Raw genomic sequence first — 17,972 nt, forward strand, 5'->3', positions numbered from 1 at the left:
GGGACTCAGTGTGAGTTAGGACACATGGCAGCGAGCACAGCGGGTGATGGATGAAGCTATCATTAACATTCTCGCAAACTGGCCCATTGCTCACAGGTCTCAAATGATAACATTTTCCCAGAAAGTTCCAGGAATGAGGAACTTCAGTGACGTGGATAGACTCGGGAAGCTGGGGTTGTTCTTCCTGGAGCAGAGAAGGCAAAGGTGTTTAAAATCATGAAGGGTACAGAGAGTAGATAGAGAGAAACTATTTATAATGGCTGAAGGGTTGGTAATGAGAGGGCACAGATTTAAGATGATCGGCAAATGAACCAGAAGCACCATGAGAGAAAACTTTTTTATGCAGCGAGTGGTTAAGATCTGGAACGCGCTGCCTGTGAGGATGGTGGATACAAACACAATAGTGGCCTTCAAAAAGGAGTTGGATAAATACTTGAAGGAGAAAAAGTTGCAGGGAGATGGGGAAAGAGAGGGGGAGTGGAACTGACTGCATCGTTCTTCGAAAGAGCCAGGCCGACTCGATGGGCCGAATGGCCTCCTTCTGTGCTGTACTAGTCTATGATTCTTGTTGATATTTGATGTCGCCAGGAGACTAATTGATGTCTTGTTTATGACTGCTCAATTTTTGATCGGGGCGGAGGACAGTGAGAGATCGGGGCCCAGGAGAGGTGAGGGCCCAGGGGCAACACGGGCCAGCCCACACTGCGATCTATGGAGAGTAGGAGCATGTGTGCACATTAGGTCCGTGCAGCAGAGCAGGTCTCCAGTCGTCCTGGTTAACCCTTGCCACTGGGCCAAGACCTAGCTCTATCAAGGCCGTGTGGTGGCTGGTGTGCAACGTTAAAAAAATCCATGCACAGGCCTCTTCCACCCTTCAGGATGTAGTTCGAAACCTAGAATGTCAGATCTTTCATTGAAACATTTGTGAACTCATCCCTTTTTGGTGTGGAAGTGTGCCATCCTTGATACAGGGGACTGCCTAATACTAGTCAATGATCCTATGGTTCTACAACATCAGGGTGTTCATACATTACCCACAGGGGATAGAGAGAGACTCTTTCGCAATCCATCGCCTGCATTAAAGCACCAGTAAAGAGGAATTTTCACGTCAGAATACGTGCGTTTCCCTCAGGGCTAGAGGCTGAGTGGGAGAATGTTTTTCGGCTAGAACACACTGAAGGTGGTCTGAAAATAGAAAGTTCAAGTGAGCGCAAAGTAAAATAATTTTTTTTTGAAGGAAAGTCCATTAGCCTCCAAATCACCACATCTCTCAGTCTGTTCTCTCTCCGAGCAGCCTCTATTTGCCTCTTGAACATTTTATAATTCAGCTCTTCAATGTTCCTCCTTGGTAACCATTTGCACTATTATCCTTCGCGTGTCCCTGACATTCCATTCTCCATCTCACCCTCACTGCTTCATCTTCGGCCTCCGACACTGTTCCAATAGGGAAAGACTTGTATTTATATAGCGCCTGTAACAACCTCAGGATGTCTCAAAGCGCTTTACAGCCAATTAAGTACTTTTTGGAGCGTAGTCACTGTTGCAATGTGGGAAATGCGGCAGCCAATTTGTGCACAGCAAGCTCCCACACTCAGCAATGTGATAATGAACAGATAATCTGTTTTTTTGATCTGTTGATTGAGGGATAAATACTGGCCCCGGGGATAACTCCCCTGCTCTTCTTCGAAATAGTGGCCGTGGAATTTTTTATGACCAGCTGAGAGAGCAGACGGGGCCTCGTTTAACGTCTCAGCTGAAAGACGTCCCCTCCAACAGTGCGGCACTCCATCAGTACTGGCCCTCCGACAGTGCGGCACTCCGTCAGTGCTGCCCCTCCGACAGTGCGGCACTCCCTCAGTACTGCCCCTCCGACAGTGCGGCGCTCCCTCAGTACTGCCCCTCCGACAGTGCGGCACTCCCTCAGTACTGCCCCTCCAACAGTGCGGCACTCCCTCAGTACTGCCCCTCCAACAGTGCGGCGCTCCCTCAGCACTGCCCCTCCGACAGTGCGGCGCTCCCTCAGTACTGCCCTACGTCAGGACCTTGTGACTCAGAGGCGAGGGTGCTGCCCATTGAGCCACATCAGACAATGTAGCTCGAGGAACAGCACCTCATCGTTACAGCCTTCCGGCTCAACATTGAGTTCAACAACTATAGGTCATCACCACTGCCCCCGTGTTCGCAGACAGCAGAAGCTGGTAATAATTATGCCATGTACACTCTATCTAGACCCACCTGTAGTTTCTTTACTTGTCCCATTACCATCTCCTCTCGCCTCGCACCTTCATACCTTTGTCTCTCGAATCTCTCCTGCCTTCTACCCTATCACAGACCTTTCCTTTTGTTCATTCCTCTCCCCCGCCCCCCTCCCCCGTGGAGGCAGGAGTTGGTTGGTGAGGCGGGAGATCGAGGAGCCAGAGGCCTATAAAGGCCCGTGAGTGAGGAGTCCGGGGAGTTCGTGGAGGTGGGAGTGCGTTGGTGAGGCGGGACATCGAGGAGCCAGAGGCCTATAAAGGCCCGTGAGCGAGGAGTCCGGGGAGTTCGTTGGTGAGGCGGGACATCGAGGAGCCAGAGGCCTATAAAGGCCCGTGAGCGAGGAGTCCGGGGAGTGCGTTGGTGAGGCCTACCAGTGCAGCTGTAGCAGGGAGGCAAAAAAGAAGTAGAACGAAATTGAAAGGCGACGTCACAGCCAAGGGGGTAAGTGATTGGCTGGTGATTGGTGAGTAGTTTTTCTTTTTCTTTTCTTTATCAGTAAGTAACCTTTTAATATTGTTGTTGCCTAATCAGGTTAATCTAAGGGTTAAGTCATGGCAGGAGAGCTCGGACATGTGTTATGTACTATGTGGGATCTCAGGGACGCATCCAGAGTCCCTGACGACTATATCTGCAGGAAGTGTATCCGCCTGCAGCTCCTGACGGACCACATTGTGACACTGGAGCTGTGAGTGGATTCACTCTGGAGCATCCACGATGCTGAGAATGACGTGAATAGCACATTTAGCGAGTTGGTCTTATCGCATATAAAGGGTCCACAGCCAGATAGGGAATGGAAGACCAACAGGAAGAGCAGTGCAAGGAAGATAGTGCAGGGATTCCCTGCGGTCATCCCCCTGCAAAACAGATACACTGCTTTGGGTACTGTTGGGGGGGGATGACTCATCAGGGGAGGGCAGCAGCAGCCAAGTTCCTGGCACCGTGGCTGGCTCTACTGCACAGGAGGGCAGGAAAAAGAGTGGGAGAGTGATAGTGATAGGGGATTCAATTATAAGGGGAATAGATAGGCGTTTCTGCGGCCGCAACCGAGACTTCAGGATGGTATGTTGCCTCCCTGGTGCAAGGGTCAAGGATGTCTCGGGGCGGGTGCAGGACATTCTGAAAAGGGAGGCTGAACAGCCAGTTGTCGTGGTGCATATAGGTACCAACGACATAGGTAAAAAATGGGATGAGGTCCTACGAGGCGAATTTAGGGAGCTAGGAGCTAAATTAAAAAGTAGGACCTCAAAAGTAGTAATCTCAGGATTGCTACCAGTGCCACGTGCTAGTCAGAGTAGGAATTGCAGGATAGCGCAGATGAATACGTGGCTTGAGCAGTGCTGCAGAAGGGAGGGATTCAAATTCCTGGGATATTGGAACCGGTTCTGGGGGAGGTGAGACCAGTACAAACCGGACGGTCTGCACCTGGGCAGGACCAGAACCAATTTCCAAGGGGGAGTGTTTGCTAATGCTGTTGGGGAGGAGTTAAACTAATATGGCAGGGGGATGGGAACCTATGCAGGGAGACAGAGGGAAATAAAATGGAGGCAGAAGCAAAAGGTAGAAAGCAGAATAGTAAAAGTGGAGGGCAGAGAAACCCAAGGCAAAAAACAAAAAGGGCCACATTACAGCAAAATTCTAAAGAGGCAAAGTGTGTTAAAAAGACAAGCCTGAAGGCTCTGTGCCTCAAGGCGAGGAGTATACGGAATAAGGTGGACGAATTAACTGCGCAGACAGCAGTTAACGGGTATGATGTAATTGGCATCACAGAGACATGGCTCCAGGGTGACCAAGGCTGGGAACAACATCCAAGGATATTCAGCATTTAGGAAGGATAAACAGAAAGGAAAAGGAGGTGGGATGGCGTTGCTGGTTAAAGCAGAAATTAATGCAAGTGTAAGGAAGGACTTTAGCTTGGATGATGTGGAATCGGTATGGGTGGAGCTATGGAATACCAAAGGGCAGAAAACGCTAGTGGGAGTTGTGTACAGACCACCAAATAGTAGTAGTGAGGTTGGGGACAGCATCAAACAAGAAATAAGGGAAGTGTGCAATAAAGGTACGGCAGTAATCATGGGTGATTTTAATCTACATATAGATTGGGCTAACCTAACTGGTAGCAATGCGGTGGAGGAGGATTTCCTGGAGTGTATTAGGGATGGTTTTCTTGACCAATATGTCGAGGAACCAACGAGAGAGCTGGCCATCCTAGACTGGGTGATGTGTAATGAGAAGGGACTAATGAGCAATCTTGTTGTGCGAGGCCCCTTGGGGAAGAGTGACCATAACATGGTAGAATTCTTTATTAATATGGAGAGTGACACAGTTAATTCAGAGACTAGGGTCCTGAACTTAAAGAAAGGTAACTTCGACGGTATGAGACGTGAATTGGCTAGGATAGACTGGCAAATGATACTTAATGGGTTGATGGTGGATAGGCAATGGCAAACCTTTAAAGATCATATGGATAAACTTCAACAATTGTACATCCCTGTCTGGAGTAAAAATAAAACGGGGAAGGTGGCTCAACCGTGGCTAACAAGGAAAATTAAGGATAGTGTTAAATCCAAGGAAGAGGCTTATAAATTAGCCAGAAAAAGTAGCAAACCTGAGGACTGGGAGAAATTGAGAATTCAACAAAGGAGGACAAAGGGTTTAATTAGGAGGGGGAAATAGAGTACGAGAGGAAGCTTGCCGGGAACATAAAAACTGACTGCAAAAGCTTCTATAGATATGTGAAGAGAAAAAGATTAGTGAAGACAAACGTAGGTCCCTTTGCAGTCGGATTCGGGTAAATTTATAATGGGGAACAAAGAACTGGCAGAACAATTGAACAAATACTTTGGTTCTGTCTTCACGAAGGAAGAGACAAATAACCTTCCGGATGTACCAGGGGACCGAGGATCTAGTGAGAAGGAGGAACTGAAGGATATCCTTATTAGGCGGGAAATTGTGTTAGGAAAATTGATGGGATTGAAGGCCGATAAATCCCCGGGGCCTGAAAGTCTACATCCCAGAGTACTTAAGTAAGTGGCCCTAGAAATAGTGGATGCATTGGTGATCATTTTCCAACAGTCTATCGACTTTGGATCAGTTCCTATGGACTGGAGGGTAGCTAATGTAACACCACTTTTTAAAAAAGGAGGGAGAGAGAAAACGGGTAATTATAGATCGGTTAGCCTGACATCAGTAGTGGGGAAAATATTGGAATCAATCATTAAGGATGAAATAGCAGAGCATTTGGAAAGCAGTGACAGGATTGGTCCGAGTCAGCATGGATTTATGAAAGGGAAATCATGCTTGACAAATCTTCTGGAATTTTTTGAGGATGTTACTAGTAGAGTGGACAAGGGAGAACCAGTGGATGTGGTGTATTTGGACTTTCAAAAGGCTTTTGACAAGGTCCCACAGAAGAGATTGGTGTACAAAATCAAAACACATGGTATTGGGGGTAATGTACTGACGTGGATAGAGAACTGGTTGGCAGACAGGAAGCAGAGAGTCAGGATAAATGGGTCCTTTACAGAATGGCAGGCAGTGACTAGTGGAGTGCCGCAGGGCTCTGTGCTGGGACCCCAGCTCTTTACAATATACATTAATGATTTAGATGATGGAATTGAGTGTAATATCTCCAAGTTTGCAGATGTCACTAAACTGGGTGGCTATGTGAGCGTTGAGGAGGACACTAAGAGGCTGCAGGGTGACTTGGACAGGTTAGGTGAATGGGCAAATATATGGCAGATGCAGTATAATGTGGATAAATGTGAGGTTATCCACTTTGGGGGCAAAAACACGAAGGCAGAATATTATATGAATGGCGGCAGATTAGGAAAAGGGGAGGTGCAACGAGACCTGGGGGTCATGGTACATCAGTCATTGAAAGTTGGCATGCAGGTACAGCAGGCGGTGAAGAAGGCAAATGGTATGTTGGCCTTCATAGCTGGGGATTTGAGTATAGGAGCAGGGAGGTCTTCCTGCAGTTGTACAGGGCCTTGGTGAGGCCTCACCTGGAATATTGTGTTCAGTTTTGGTCTCCTAATCTGAGGAAGGACGTTCTTGCTATTGAGGGAGTGCAGCGAAGGCTCACCAGACTGATTCCCGGGATGGCTGGACTGACATATGAGGAGAGGCTGGATCAACTGGGCCATTATACACTGGAATGTAGAAGGATGAGAGGGGATCTCATAGAAACAAAAAAGATTCTGACGGGACTGGACAGGTTAGATGCGGGAAGAATGTTCCCGATGTTGGGGAAGTCCAGAACCAGGGGACACAGTCTTAGGATAAGTGGCAGGCCATTTAGGACTGAGATGAGGAGAAACTTCTTCACTCAGAGAGTTGTTAACCTCTGAAATGCCTTGCCGCAGAGAGTTGTTGAGGCCAGTTCATTGGATATATTCAAGAGGGAGTTAGATATGGCCCTTACGGCTAAAGAGATCAAGGGGTATGGAGAGAAAGCAGGAAAGTGGTACTGAGGGAATGATCAGCCATGATCATATTGAATGGTGGTGCAGGCTCTAAGGGCCGAATGGCCTACTCCTGCACCTATTTTCTATGTTTCTATGGGCCCAAGTTTCAGGTGGAGATGCTCCTAGTTTTTTGAAGCAATTAGTTTAGTTTGGAGTATGTTAGAAATTGCAATTCTCGGATATTAGTTTGCTCCAGTTCTAGTGAGTTAGTTTAGGTTGGCTTTAGGTAAGGTACTTTTTTTGTCAGAAGTGGGTGTGTCCAGCCACTCAGGCCTGTTTTGCAAGTTTCAGCAGTGAAAACTTACTACAAACTAACTTAGGATGCAGTAAGTGTCCACTTTTGTAAGTTCTGAAAAACCTTACCTAGAGTTAAGTTTAGTGCAGGCACAGCCAGAGACGGGGGCGGGGGGGGGGGGGGGGGGGGTGAGAAGCATTAAACACAAAGGACATATCACCATCACAACAGGGGGTAAGGGAAGTTAGAGGATTTTCCATAAACACCTTCACAACAACATTAAAGAAGCAAAGTACATTTAAAGCACTAAGCACTAAGCACTAAACAAAGCAGTACATTTAAAGCACCTAGCACTAAACGAAGCACAAAAAGTAATCAGCAATTAATTAATAAAAAATAGAAGGAACCCTGAACCTAAAGCACCAAGACCAAAGTAATAAGTAATCAATCAATACAAAATAGAAGTGCTACCTTTATGTGAAGGGAAGGTGTCTCGGTCAGTGTCTCTCTTTGTCGTCTCTCTCTCTCTCTCGCTATCTGACAGTGAGGGGTGCGGTGGGTGGGGGGGTGGGGTGTTGTGTGTGGTGTGTGTCTGTGTGTGTGTGTGGGGTGGGAGGGGTTATGTGTGTTTGGGAGGGGGGTGGGAGGGGTTATGTGTGTATGGGGGGAGTGGGAGGGGGTGTGTGTGTGGTGGGGATATGTGTGTAGGGGAATGGGAGAGGTGTATGTGTGTGGGGGGGTGTGTGTGTGGGGGGGTGGGGGGAGCGGGTGTGTGTGGTGGTGTGTGTGTGGGTGTGTGTGTGTGTGTGTGGGCAGGTGTGTGGGGGTGGGGGGGAGTGGGGGGGGTGGGGGAGGGTGTGTGTCGTGGGGGGGATGTGAGGGGGTGGGTGTGTGGGGGGGGGTGGGTGTGTGTGGGGAGTGTGGGGGAGAGGCCGGAAGGAGGCACACCTGCTCTCTCCTCCGGCCCTTCGATCATTGAGTGCCCCCCAACCCACGCTCCTCCATCCCTTGCCACGCTCCCGCCTCCATCCCGGTTGCCACGCTCCCCCCTCCCCACCCCAGTTATCACACGCGCCCCCCTCCCCTCCCCTCCCCTCCCGGTATCCACGCTCTCCCGAGCCATTGCGCAGGCGCGCATGGGAACACCACCACCTCCACGTTCCCCTCTGAGCCTCACACACCATCCCGACTGGGAAATATATCGGCCGTTCCTTCACCGTCGCTGGGTCACAATCCTGGAACTCCCTCCCTAACAGCACTGTGGGAGCACCTTCACCACACGGACTGCAGCGGTTCAAGAAGGCGGCTCACCACCACCTTCTCAAGGGGCAATTAGGGATGGGCAATAAATGCCGGCCTGGCCAGCGATGCCTACATCCCAGGAACGGATAAAAAAAAGCTTCCCGGTAGTGGCTTCGTGGTCTTAGCCTCCGCACTTGTTTGGAACGTCAATATTTTTCCATTAACTGCCCATTAAACGCCCACTTAAAGACAAGTCTTGTATTACAGGCGTAAGTACCCTTTTAACGATGTGATAAATGTTAATGATTGACAATCAGCTCATCTGGCACTGGGAATTATGTATTCCACGTGTGGAGTCTCAGTCCCTCAGGTTTTTAATTTCTGGGGAGATTTTTAAACTCTCAAATTTTAAATGGAACATTTCTTTCCTTACTTTCATTTTTCTCTCTCTTAATCCAATCTTTCGTTCCCTCTCTTTAACTCTCTTTCTATATGTGGTTTAATATTGAATTCACCCACCTTCTCAGTCCTTCCTGTGTTTAGAAACATAGAAATTTACAGCGCAGAAGGAGGCCATTCTGACCCATCGTGTCCTCACCGGCCGACAAAGAGCCGCACGGCCCTCGGTCAGCAGCCCTGAAGGTTACATATAAACCCATCAACAATGACAGAAAGACAAAGAGCACCCAGCCCAACCAGTCCGCCTCACACAACTGCGACACCCCTTACACTGAAACATTCTACACTCCACCCCAACCGGAGCCATGTGATCTCCTGGGAGAGGCAAAAACCAGATAAAAACCCAGGCCAATTTAGGGAGAAGAAATCTGGGAAAATTCCTCTCCCACCCTTCCAGGCGATCGAAACTAATCCAGGAGATCACCCTGACTTTATTCGATTCCCTGCAGTACTTACCATTATATCTGTGCGGCCAACAAAAGGTCATCCAGTCTAATCCCAATGACCAGCTCTAGGTCTGTAACCCTGCAGGTTACGGCACTTTAAGTGCCCATCCAACCATCTCTTAAAAGTGGTGAGGGTTTCTGCATCCACCACTCTTCCAGGCAGCGAGTTCCAGATCCCCCACAACCCTCAGTGTAAAGAACTCCCCCCCCCCTCAAATCTCCTCTAAACCTTCCATCAACCACCTTAAAACTATGCCCCCTCGTAATAGACCCCTCCACCAACGGAAATAGACCCTCACTATCCACTATGTCCAGGCCCCTCAATATTTATACACCTCGAGGAAGTCTCCTCTCAACCTCCTCTGTTCCAGTGAGAACAAACCCAGCCTATGCAATCTGTCCTCATAACTAAGATTCTCCATTCCAGGCAGCATCCTAGTAAATCTCCTCTGCACCCTCTCCAGTGCAATCCTTTAATCTCAGGCTCACTCCGGTCCCGATCACTTGTTGCTCGCACCGGCTCGCACTTCCAGAAAACAAGTGGGCAAAACATTTTTGAGCTGGAAAAAAAAAGAAAGATTTTCATTTCTCTATCGCCTTTCACGACCACCGGACGTCCCAAAGCGCTTTATAGCCAATGAAGTACTTTTAGAGTGTAGTCACTGTTGTAATGTGGAAAACGCGGCAGCCAATTTGCGCACAGCAAGCTCCAACAAACAGCAATGTGATAATGACCCAGATAATGTTTTTTAGTGATGTTGGTTGAGGGATAAAGATTGGCCTCGGGACTCCCGGGATAACTCCCCTGTTCTTCTTCGAAATAGTGCCGTGGGATCTTTTACCTCCACCTGAGAGAGCAGACGGGGCCTCGATTTAACATCTCATCTGAAAGATGGCATCTCCAAATGTGCAGCGTTCCCTCAGTACTGCCCCTCCGCCAGTGCGGCGCTCCCTCAGTACTGCCCCTCCAACAGCGCGGCGCTCCCTCAGTACTGCCCCTCCAACAGCGCGGCGCTCCCTCAGTACTGCCCCTCCAACAGTGCGGCGCTCCCTCAGTACTGCCTCTGACAGTGCAGTACTCCCTCAGTACTGCCCCTCCGACAGTGCGGTGTTCCCTCAGTACTGCCCCTCTGACAGTGCAGCACTCCCTCAGTACTGCCCCTCTGACGGTACAGCACTCCCTCAGTACTGCCTCTCCAATAGTGCGGCGCTCCCTCAGTACTGCCCCTCCAACAGTGCGGCGCTCCCTCAGTACTGCCCCTCCGACATTGCGGAGCTCCCTCAGTACTACCCCTCCGACAGTGCAGCGCTCCCTCAGTACTGCCCCTCTGACAGTGCAGCACTCCCTCAGTACTGCCCCTCTGACAGTGCAGCACTCCCTCAGTACTGCCCCTCTGACGGTACAGCACTCCCTCAGTACTGCCCCTCCAATAGTGCAGCGCTCCCTCAGTATTGCTCCTCCGATAGTGTAGCACTCCCTCAGTACTGCCCCTCCGACATTGCGGAGCTCCCTCAGTACTGCCCCTCCGACAGTGCAGCGCTCCCTCAGTATTGCTCCTCCGATAGTGTAGCACTCCCTCAGTACTGCCCCTCGGACAGTGTGGCGCTCCCTCAGTACTGCCCCTCCGACAGTGCCGTGCTCCCTCAGCACTGCCCCTCCGACAGTGCAGCGCTCCCTCAGTACTCCCCCTCCGACAGTGCGGCACTCCCTCAGTACTGCCCCTCCGACGGTGCGGCGCTCCCTCAGTACTGCCCCTCCGACAGTGCGGCGCTCCCTCAGTACTGCCCCTCCGACAGTGCGGCGCTCCCTCAGTACTGCCCCTCCGACAGTGCGGCGCTCCCTCAGTACTGCCGCTCCGACAGTGCGGCGCTCCCTCAGTACTGCCCCTCCGACAGTGCGCCGCTCCCTCAATACTGCCCCTCCGACAGTGCGGCGCTCCCTCAGTACTGCCCCTCCGACAGTGCGGCGCTCCTTCAGTCCCCTACTGGAGTGTCAGCCTAGATTTATTGTGCTGAAGTCTCTGGAGTGGGACTGGAACCAACAATCTTCTGACTCAGAGGCGAGAGAGCTACTGAAGCACGGCTTACACCATTTAGACTTCAGCATGACACAGATAGGATGGTTAAATGGACAGATGGAGTTCAATGTGGAGAAATGTGATATGATGCAGTTTGGGAGGACTAACATGGAACGACAGTACGCGATAAATGGCATGATTTTTAAAAGTGCGGATGCGTATAAAAAACTTGGTGTCCGTATATACAAATCCTTAAAGGTGGCAGGTCACATTTCAATAAGATCTTGGCTGATCTTCGACCTCAACTCCACTTTCCCGCCTGATTTCCATATCCCTCGATTCCCTTAGAATCCAAAAATCTATCGATCTCTGCCTTGAATATACTCAAAGACTGAGCCTCCACAGCCCTCTGGGGCAGAGAATTCCAAAGATTCACCACCCTCTGAGTGAAGAAATTCCTCCTCATCTCAGTCCTAAATGGCCGACCCCTTATCCTGAGACTGTGACCCCTGGTTCTAGACTCCCCAGGCCGGGGGGGAAACATCCTCCCTGCATCTACCCTGTCAAGCCCTGTGTAAGAATTGTGTATGTTTCAATGAGATCACCTCTCATTCTTCTAAACTAAGAAAGGACACGACTGCTGTCAATGAACCAGAAGAAGAGCAGGGGAGTTCTCCCCGGTGTCTGGGGCCAATATTTATGCCTCAAAGCAACACCACTGAAAAAAAACAGATGATCTGGTCGTTATCTCATTGTTGTATGTGGGAGCTTGCTGTGCGCAAATTGGCGTTTCCTACATTACAACAGTGACTACACTTCGAAGAGAATATCATTGGCTGTGAAGCGCTTTGTGACATCTTGTGAATGGCGCCTACAGAAATGCCAGTTCTTTCTTTCTATTAGGAGCAGTAGAGAGTTTAAAGAGCTGGAAATTCGGTTCTCAGCGATAGTTTTATTTTTTTCTCCAAAAGTGCCGTTATTGCTTCGCGCCACCAGGCCTGAAGTTCAAGCTTGAATCTGCCCGGCGGGAAAAGCCAGCCTTGCACGGGGATTCGCGCCGCAAACCACGATTCTCGCCAACTTTAGCCCGAGGCCGATACCGCTGCGAGTTGGGCCTAGGGAGGACGGAAAAACAACGAAAAATAAATGGGCAAAACCAAACAAAACAATCATTCTCAAAACATCTACAAGACGCTTATCTATCGAATCGCTGGAAAAGAATTAAAAGATACAAACTTCAACTTACCTTTTTGCAGGCCATCATACTTACCGCTGCTGGCAAGGCTGCACCGACTGGTTTGACCCTGTCGGTATTCTGACCACAGAATACGGGTGCGGAGAGAGGCAAATGTTTGGCGAAAGCAATATTTCGAGTCTTGCACTGCGGCGTTCCTTTCTCCAGCTGCCGCAAAGCGTCATCGAACTTTCCGCCGCCTGGGTTTTGGCCAAAATATAGAAACAGAAAATAGGTGCCATTCGGCACTTCGAGCCTACACCACCATTCAATATGATCATGGCTGATCATGCAACTTCAGTACCCCATTCCTGCTTTCTCTCCATACCCCCTGATCCCTTTAGCCATAAGGGCCACATCTTTTGAATATATCTAACGAACTGGCCCCAACAACTCTCTGCGGTAGAGAATTCCACAGGTTCACAATTCTCTGAGTGAAGAAGTTTCTCCTCATCTCAGTCCTAAATGGCTTACCCCTTATCCTTAGACTGTGACCCCTGGTTCTGGACTTCTCCAACATCAGGAACATTCTTTCTGCATCTAATCTGTCCAATCCCGTCAGAATTTTACATGTTTCTATGAGATCCCCTCTCATCCTTCTAAATTCCAGTGAATATAAGCCTAGTCGATCCAGTCTCTCCTCATATGTCAATCCTGCCATCCCGGGAATCAGTCTGGTGAACCTTCGCTGCACTCCCTCAATAGCAAGAATGTCCTTCCTCAGATTAGGAGACCAAAATTGTACACAATATTCAAGGTGTGGCCTTACCAAGGTCCTGTACAACTGCAGCAAGACCTCCCTGCTCCTATACTCAAATCCTCTCGCTATGAAAGCCAATATGCCATTTGTCTTCTTCACCGTCTGCTGTACCTGCATGCCAACTTTCAATGACTGATGTACCATGACACCCAGGTCTCGTTGCACCACCCCTTTTACTAATCTGTCACCATTCAGATAATATTGTGCCTTCCTGTTTTTGCCACCAAAGTGGATAACCTCACATTTATCTATATTATACTGCATCTGCCATTCATTTGCCCACTCGCCTAACCTGTCCAAGTCACCCTGCAGCCTCTTACCATCCTCCTCACAGCTCACACCATCACCCAGCTTAGTGTCATCTGCAAACTTGGAGATATTACATTCAATTCCTTTGTCTAAATCATTAATGTATATTGTAAATAGCTCGGGTTCCAGCACTGAACCCTGCAGCACCCCACTAGAAACTGCCTGCCATTCTGAAAAGGACCCGTTTATTCCTACTCTTTGCTTCCTGTCTGCCAACCAGTTCTCTATCCACGTAAATACCCCCAATACCATGTGCTTTAATTTTGCACACTAATCTCTTGTGTTGGACCTTGTCAAAAACCTTTTGAAAGTCCAAATACACCACATCCACTGGTGCTCCCTTGTTCACTCTACTATTTACATTCTCAAAAAATTCCAGAAGATTTGTCAAAGCATGATTTCCCTTTCATTAATCCATGCTGACTTGGACCGATCCTGTCACTGCTTTCCAAATGTGCTGCTATTACATCTTTAATAATTGATTCCAACATTTTCCTCACTACCGATGTCAGGCTAACCGGTCTATAATTCCCTGTTTTCTCTCTCCCTCCTTTTTTAAAAAGTGGGGTTACATTACCTACCCTCCAATCCATGGGAACTGATCCAGAGTCTATAGAATGTTAGAAAATGACCACCATGCATCCGTTATTTCGAAGGCCACTTCCTTAAGTACTTTGGGATGCAGACTATCAGATCCTGGGGATTTATTGGCCTTCAATCCCATCAATTTCCCAAACACAATTTCCTGACTAACAAGGATTTCCTTCAGTTCCTACTTCTCGCTAGCCCCTCGGTCCTCTCGTATTTTCGGGAGGTTATTTGTGTCTTCCTTAGTGAAGACAAAACCAAAATATTTGTTGAATTGGTCTGCCATTTCTTTGTTCCCCATTATGAATTCACCTGATTCTGACTGCAAGGGACCTACTTTTGTCTTCACTAATCTTTTTTCATTTCTCATATCTATAGAAGCTTTTGCAGTCAGTTTTTATGTTCCCTGCAGCTTACTCTCATACTCTAGTTTCCCCCTCCTAATTAAACCCTTTGTCCTCCTCTTCTGAATTCTAAATTTCTCCCAGTCCTCAGGTTTGCTGCTTTTTCTAGCCAATTTATATGCCTCTTCCTTGAATTTAACACTTTCCCTAATTTCCGTTGTTAGCCACAGTTGAGCCACCTTCCCCGTTTTATTTTTATTCCAGATAGGGATGTACAATTGTTGAAGTTCATCCATGTGATCTGTAAATGTCTGCCATTGCCTATCCACCGTCAACCCTTTAAGTATCATTCGCCAGCCTATCCTAGCCAATTCACATCTCAAACCATCGAAGTTACCTTTCTTTAAGTTCAGGACCCTAGTCTCTGAATTAACTGTGTCACTCTCCATCTTAATGAAGAATTCTACCATTTCTACAAAGGGGTACTGAGGGAATGATCAGCCATGATCTTATTGAATAGTGGTGCAGGCTCGAAGGACCGAATGGCCTACTCCTGCACTATTTTCTATGTTTCTATGTTACTATTATGGTCACTCTTCCCCAAGGGGCCTCGCACAGCAAGATTGCTAATTAATCTTCTCTAAGTATACAACACCCAGTCTAGGATGGCCTGCTCTCTAGTTGATTCCTCGACATATTGGTCTAGAAAACCATCCCTTATGCACTCCAGGAAATCCTCCTCCACTGTATTGCTATCAGTTTGGTTAGCCCAATCTATATGTAGATTAAAGTCACCCATGATAACTGCTGTACCTTTATTGCATGCATCCATAATTTCCTGTTCGATGCCATCCCCAAGCTCATTACAACTGTTTGGTGGTCTGTACACAACTCCCACTAGTGTTTTCTGCCCTTTGGTGTTCCGCAGCTCTACCCATACAGATTCCACATCATGCAAGCTAATATCCTTCCTTAATATTGTGTTAATCTCCTCTTTAACCAGCAACGCTACCCCACCTCTTTTTCCTTTCTGTCTATCCTTCCCTTCTATCCTTGAATACCCCTGGATGTTGAGTTCCCAGCCTTGGTCACCCTGGAGCCATGTCTCCGTAATCCCAATTACAACAGCTATCTGCGCAGTTAATTCATCCACCTTATTACGAATGTTCCTCGCATTGAGACACAGAGCCTTCAGGCTTGTTTTTTTAACACTCTTTGTCCTTTTAGAATTATGTTGTACTGTGGCCTTTTTTGATTTTTTCCCTTGATTTCTCCGCCCTCCACTTTTCCTTATCTCCTTTCTACCTTTTGTTTCTTCCCCCATTTTACTTCCCTCTGTCTCCCTGCATCGATTCCCATCCCCCTGCCATATTAGTTTATACCCTCCCCAACAGCACTAGCAAACACTCCCCCTAGGACATCAGTTCCGGTCCTGCCCAGGTGCAGTCCGTCCGGTTTGTACTGGTCCCACCTCCCCCAGAACCGGTTCCAATGTCCCAGGAATTTGAATCCCTCCCTCTTGCACCATTCCTCAAGCCACGTATTCATCTTAACTATCCTGCTATTTCTACTCTGACTAGCACATGGCATTGGTAGCAATCCTGAGATTACTACCTTTGCGGTCTTACTTTTAATTTAACTCCTAGTTCCCTAAATTCAGCTTGTAGGACCTTATCCCATTTTTTACCTATATCGTTGGTACCTATATGTACCATGGCAACTGGCTGTTCACCCTCCCCCTCCAGAATGCCCTGCAGTTGCTCTGAGACATCCTTGACCCTTGCACCAGGGAGGCAACATACCATCCTGGAGTCTCGATTGCGGCCGCAGAAACGCCTGTCTATTACCCTTACAATAGAATCCACTACCACTATAGCTCTCCCACGCTTTTTCCTGCCCTCCTGTGCAGCAGAGCCACCCGTGGTGCCATGAACTTGGCTGCTGCTGTCTTCCCTTGATGAGCCATCTCCCCCAACCGTGCCCAAGGTGGTGTATCTGTTTTGGAGGGAGATGACTGCAGGGGAGCCCTGCACTACCTTCCTACTCCTGCTCTGCCTGATGATCACCCATTCCCTATCTGGCTGTGTAGCCTTTACCTGCGGTGTGACCAACTCACTAAATATGCTATTCACGACATCCTCAGCATCGCGGATGCTCCAGAATGAATCCATGCGCAGCTCCAGTGCCGCAATGCCGTCTGACAGGAATTACAGCTGGATGCATTTCCTGCACACATAGTAGTCAGGGAATCACTGTAAGTGTCACTGGAAGTGTCCCTGATTTCCCACCTAGCACAGGAGGATCATGACACCAGGGGAAATAGGACCAAAAACCCAGTCATTTTGTACCAGTGCAAAGGCAGAAATGCAAAATATAACCACGCTGACCCTGCACTGCTAGGGAGTGACATGATCTTTGAATAGTGATGAATCTTTCATGCCGAGAAGGCGTTCTCTACGTCTATGGAGAATAATCAACACAGTAGTGAATTTCAATGCTGGAGTGGGATCTTGGAGAGGCAGAACTACACAATATTAACGGGCGCCTGATTTCAAATCGCAACCTCAGGCTCACTCACTGATTCGGCCTGTTTTACAGTATGTTTTGGTTTTACAACAATGACAACAACAACTAAAATTTATATAGTGCCTTTAACGTAGTAAGACGTCCCAAGACGCTTCACAGGAGCATTGGAAGACAAAACAAAAAAATTAACACCGAGCCACGTCAGAAGAAATCACGGCAGGTGACTGGTCACAGAGGTCGGTTTTGAAGGAGGAGAGAGAGGTCGAGAGGCGGAGAGGTTTGGGGAGGGAGTTCCAGAGCTTGGGGCCCAGGCAACAGAAGGCACGGCCACCGATGGTGGAGCGATTATAATCAGGGATGGTCAGGAGGGCAGAATTAGAGGAGCGCAGATATCTCGGGGGGGGGGGGGGGGGCGGTTGTGGGGCTGGAGGAGATTACAGAGATAGGGAGGTTATTACTCCTCTCAAAGATTATAAATCTTGGGGGCTTAGCCTAAAAATTAGAGCCAGGCCTTTCAGGAGTGAAGTTAGCAAACACTTCTACACACAAAGGAAGTTTGAAATGCTCTTCTACAAACGGTAATTGATACTGGATCAATTGTTAATTTTAAAGCTCAGAGTGATAGATTTTGGTTAACCAAATGGTATTAAGGGTTATGGGGCAAAGGCAGGTATATGGAGTTAGGTTGCAGATCAGCCATGATCTCACTGCCTGGCGGAACAGGCTTGAGGGGCTGAATGGCCTCCTCTTGCTCCTGTGTTCCTGCCACTTGCTGATCTTACTCAGGTGTGATACCAGATCCTACTGGAGTGGGGAATATCGTCTCGAATTCCCGCTCCCGATCATGGCACCCAGTGACTCCCGCGTGATTGTACACGCCAGGTCGGGGTAAGATCAGAAACCCACGACCTCCAGCACCTAGAAGGACAAGGGCAGCAGACGCATGGGAACACCACCACCTCCACGTTCCCCTCCAAGTCACACATCATCCTGACTGGGAAATATATCGGCCGTTCCTTCATCGTCGCTGGGTCACAATCCTGGAACTCCCTCTCTAACAGCACTGTGGGAGCACCTTTACCACACGGA

The sequence above is a fragment of the Pristiophorus japonicus genome, chromosome 19 (genome assembly GCF_044704955.1).
Source record: "Pristiophorus japonicus isolate sPriJap1 chromosome 19, sPriJap1.hap1, whole genome shotgun sequence".
In the NCBI taxonomy this organism is placed as follows: Eukaryota; Metazoa; Chordata; class Chondrichthyes; family Pristiophoridae; genus Pristiophorus; species Pristiophorus japonicus.